This window comes from Schistocerca serialis, unplaced genomic scaffold (genome assembly GCF_023864345.2).
Source record: "Schistocerca serialis cubense isolate TAMUIC-IGC-003099 unplaced genomic scaffold, iqSchSeri2.2 HiC_scaffold_1178, whole genome shotgun sequence".
NCBI lineage: Eukaryota > Metazoa > Arthropoda > Insecta > Orthoptera > Acrididae > Schistocerca > Schistocerca serialis.
In genome coordinates, this window is record NW_026047379.1 from 115,001 (window position 1) to 120,000 (window position 5,000).

The 5,000-nt window shown below is 50.3% G+C and overlaps 1 pseudogene; it reads left to right on the forward strand.

Annotated features, from left to right (window-relative positions):
- Positions 1-5,000, forward strand: part of LOC126433951 (large subunit ribosomal RNA) — a 10,488-nt pseudogene that overhangs the window by 2,159 nt on the left and 3,329 nt on the right.

Sequence of the window (5,000 nt, forward strand, 5' to 3'; positions counted from 1 at the left end):
GTTTGGAACGCGAAGAGCACCGCAGTTGCGGCGGTGTCCCGATCTTCCCCTCGGACCTTGAAAATCCGGGAGAGGGCCACGTGGAGGTGTCGCGCCGGTTCGTACCCATATCCGCAGCAGGTCTCCAAGGTGAAGAGCCTCTAGTCGATAGAATAATGTAGGTAAGGGAAGTCGGCAAATTGGATCCGTAACTTCGGGATAAGGATTGGCTCTGAGGATCGGGGCGTGTCGGGCTTGGTCGGGAAGTGGGTCAGCGCTAACGTGCCGGGCCTGGGCGAGGTGAGTGCCGTAGGGGTGCCGGTAAGTGCGGGCGTTTAGCGCGGGCGTGGTCTGCTCTCGCCGTTGGTCGGCCTCGTGCTGGCCGGCGGTGCAGGATGCGCGCGCCTGCGCGGCGTTCGCGCCCCGGTGCTTCAACCTGCGTGCAGGATCCGAGCTCGGTCCCGTGCCTTGGCCTCCCACGGATCTTCCTTGCTGCGAGGCCGCGTCCGCCTTAGCGTGCTCCTCCGGGGGCGCGCGGGTGCGCGGATTCTCTTCGGCCGCCATTCAACGATCAACTCAGAACTGGCACGGACTGGGGGAATCCGACTGTCTAATTAAAACAAAGCATTGCGATGGCCCTAGCGGGTGTTGACGCAATGTGATTTCTGCCCAGTGCTCTGAATGTCAACGTGAAGAAATTCAAGCAAGCGCGGGTAAACGGCGGGAGTAACTATGACTCTCTTAAGGTAGCCAAATGCCTCGTCATCTAATTAGTGACGCGCATGAATGGATTAACGAGATTCCCGCTGTCCCTATCTACTAGCTGCGGCTGTCTCATGCTGTGTGCCCCGATTTCTGTGGGCTCACGGTTGGAAATAGGCAGCGGGGGAAGGATGCGTCTCGAACATCTTAGCCTCTCCTTCCCAAGTGCCCCTGCCCGCCTTCTCGCGGTGCAGCTGTTAAGCCTTCGGGCGACTGAAGGGCAGGGGTGCGACGGCGTGCTGAACATCTTGTACGCCGGTTCCGGATGCTGCATTTGTCGCGGCGGGATCCTGGCCCAAGTCGGCGAAGGTCACCCGCCTTGCCCCTGGAATTCCGGGGCATGATCCGCCAAGCCGGGGCGTGGTGACATGTCCCCGGTTAGGTTAGATGGGTCCAGACCCCCGAAAGTCTGGGGGACCGGCCCGGCACCTGAGTAGGACCGGGTCTTTAGCCTTCTGGTGGGAACTCGGCCTAGTAGGGGGCGAAGGACGGAGGGTGAATCCGCTCTCCCGGAATGTGGGTGGCATTCGCCGGTAAGGGAGCGGGAGAAAACTTCGATGATGCAGCATTCGAAGAGGACTAGTGCGCTGTTCCCACGGCGCGCTAAACCTAGCAGCTCAGTTGTTGAAAGCTCTTGGTCAAGGGGCGGGACCGGTGAGCGAGCTGCACTTAGCCTCCCCCCATGCCAGAGAGGCCGGTCCGGGGAAAGAGACGGGCCTCCTTTCTTTTCACTCTCATGGCAATATGGCGGAAAATCAAGAGAGTGATCGAGTGCTCGAGGTTGATTCGTCGCTGGATGCGAATATGACTATCGCTGAGCGACACGCGCGTTTTTTAAAATTGTTGGACGGTAGTATCAAGAATGGGAAAATTAGCAATTATGCAATTAACCAGATTAGAGACTGTATTGCGGGGTGGGCAATGGCCCATGCACAATTAGAAGGTAGGTTGCTCGAATTGGAAAAAGAGAATGCACGACTAAGAGATCAACCGGTTGCACAGCGTACATATGCCGCGGTTGCAAGTACCCCAGTGGTGGTTAAGGCGCCGTCGGCGAAAGAAACCATACAGCAGAATCTAAAGAAAACTGTACCAACTGTGTTCATTAAACCCAAGTCGGGCGAGGACATTCGTACGGTCAAGGCTGAATTTGAGAAATGCATTAACCCCAAGAGAGATAAAATTAAAATTAACAATGTTAGGACAGCAAAGAATGTGTTGATCGTTGAAACTGCCTCGCAAGAGGATAGTGACAGGATTTTGAAAAACTCACGATTACTGGAGAAGTTAAAATGTGAACCCCCTCGTAAAAGACGTCCTCTGATGTGTCTTTACGATGTGCCTACATACATGGATGCGGAAAGCTTACTTGACGCTATCTATGTACAAAATTTTGACGTATCCATGACGAGGGAGGAATTTGATGGGCACTTCAAACTGAGATTTAAAGTAGGACCCAGAGATAAATTAACAGTGCATAATGTAGTGGAAGTATCACCTGAGCTTTGGAAGCTTCTTACGAGGATTGGTAGACTTTACGTGGGTTATTCTGCGTTAAACATTAAAGATTACTTGTCGGTACCTAGGTGCACGAAATGCCAAGACTTAAACCACACTAATAAATACTGTGGTGAGGTCCAAGCCGTGTGTGCCCACTGTGGGCAGGCTGGGCATGAAAGGAAGGACTGTGCACAAAGGGATTGTCCACCCATTTGTATACCATGTAAAAAGAGAGGGAAGAAATGCGGAGGTTCTAAGGATTGCCCCACTTATAGAATGTTTTTAGATAGAATCATACAAAGAACCGACTATGGCGACCCTTAAGGTGCCTAAGAAAAAGTCACCCAGTAAGGCTAAAAGAGATGCTGAGCGGGGCAAACTCATTAGTAAAGCTCTTTCCACAGGTTCTCTGGTTGATCTTCAAGATCCTTCCGGGTCTGCGAGTCCTCTGATGGTGGACGTCGGCGTCCAAGCCGAGTTCGAGCCGGAGGAAGCTCTGAGCCGGCTGTCATGCCAGTTATCGGAGCTTGCGGTGGAGGAGTCGACGAATGGTGTAGAAGAGGGTGTGGACACTTCCTGTGTATTAACAGATGGTGGTCGGAACTTGAATAATGTAGACGTTACTAATGTAAACAATGTAGAGATCAATGTAAAAAGTGTAAATAGTAGTAGTGGTGGTTGTGGTAGTGGTAGTAGTAGTGCTGGTAATCTGTACAAGGCTGTTGGGCCCGGTCGTGTATATACAGACTTTGAGGATATGCTGCGGCTCTCGAAATTGGAAGAGCCGGGCCTGTTAACGGTTGCACTGAGGCAACTTGTTCGGAGGGCACATGAATATGGAAAAGACATAACATTCCCAGCACTGGAGGATGTAGATTGTATTCAGTTGGAGGCGGCTAATATCCCCTCAGAAACGGAAAAATTGAAGTTATTGGTGGAACAAGTATACGCACGAAGAGATCGTAAATTTGACCTAGAAAAAGTATTTAAAGAGATGGTCAAAATGTATGGCCGTAATGTTTGTGACTTGTCTAAACCTTGGCCTGCTAGTCGGCTGCACGTTTTTTATCCCCCTGGATAATGGGGAGGTTTAAAATGTTGCAGGTAAATGCCATGCGTAGCCATACGGTTACGCAAGAACTTAGAAAGATTTCAGAGGAAGAGAACCTCGATGTAATAATTATACAAGAACCGGGTTCCTGTGCTGGTCGGGTCCCAGGATTTCCTGCGGTTGCGCAAGTGGCGTTCTCTGGGGAGAATCCCATGAGCGCAATCGTGGTGTTAAACAAGATGATTAAGACAACAATTTTAAATCAGTTCTGCAACGAACATGTAATGGTTGCCCAATTGAACTTGCTGTCACATAATGTATATATTGTTAACATATACTGCCAGTTTAGACAGCATATTACACCGTTTATGGAGCAGTTGATATGGATCCTACGAGCTTTAGAGGGTCACCCTGTAATTGTTTGTATGGATGCGAACGCCAAGTCTCCTATGTGGCACAGTGAGGAATTGGATGATCGAGGCATTGAACTTGAGAATGTGATAATGGAAGCTCATTTAGTAGTGTTGAATCAGCCAGGCAACCCACCTACCTTTTCTGGTAGGGCTGGTGCAATCTCTAATATTGATGTTACTTTAGCAACGCTGCGTGCAGCGCCTCATATAAGTAACTGGTGTGTTGTTTCCAACTTAACTATCAGTGACCATAATTGTATAAAATTTGAGTATGATACCGTGGTCCAGGAGGAGACTGGCGCTTGGGAAGTACGTTATAACTATTTAAGGACGGACTGGGAGCGACTAGCACGCGAATTCCGTCCCCCAGTGCTGGGACCTAACCTTGACTCTGAGGATGTAGAAGAAGCAGTGGAAGCAATTGTTATGGCTATTGACGCCGCTATTGCTGCGGCGGTTCCTCGGGTGGCGAGGTTTGTCCGCAGGCAGTCTACTCCGTGGTCCCCAGAACTGACCGCACTTAAGCGGTCTGTCAGGAGGGCGCGGAGTAATTATCAAAGAAGCTTTGCCCAAGAGGAGAGGGATTTTCATCTACAGATTTATCGTCGCCTTAAAGAAAGATACAAGACATTGTTACAGAGAACTCGAAGGCAGTCATGGGAAACTTTTGTCAAAGATCAGCTGGGAATGGACCCTTGGGGGGTCCCATATAAACTGGTCAGAGAGAAAATTAGATCGCCGACCATGTTATCCACGCTACGCCTGGATGGAGGATATACTACGTCCTGGGAGGAAACCGCAAGAGTCTTGCTGGACACTTTACTCCCGGACGATAGGGAAGACGAAGATACAAACGAGCAACGTGGCATACGTCGGATGATGATGGAGCCATACAATAATGATGTATTTGTCTATCCTTTTTCTGTCGAAGAAGTGGTGGCTGTACTTCGTTCCTTCGCCAAGAAGAAGGCTCCAGGTCCTGATGGCATTCCTTCTGAGATCCTGCAGCATCTGGCACCGCAGCTTGGTCCAGAGTTGGCCAAGATTTACAACACCTGCTTGCAACTACGGGTGTACCCGAGGAAGTGGAAGATCGCAGAAGTGATTATCATTAAAAAAGGTCCTGATAAAGATCCTCAGCTGCCAAAGTCGTACAGACCGATATGTCTCTTGGATGTACTGGGCAAAGCCTTTGAGAAGTTACTTACTGACAGATTGTTAAGTCATCGAGCTCTGCATGGCATGAGCGATCGGCAGTTCGGGTTCCGGAAGGGTCGCTCCACTCAGGATGCGAT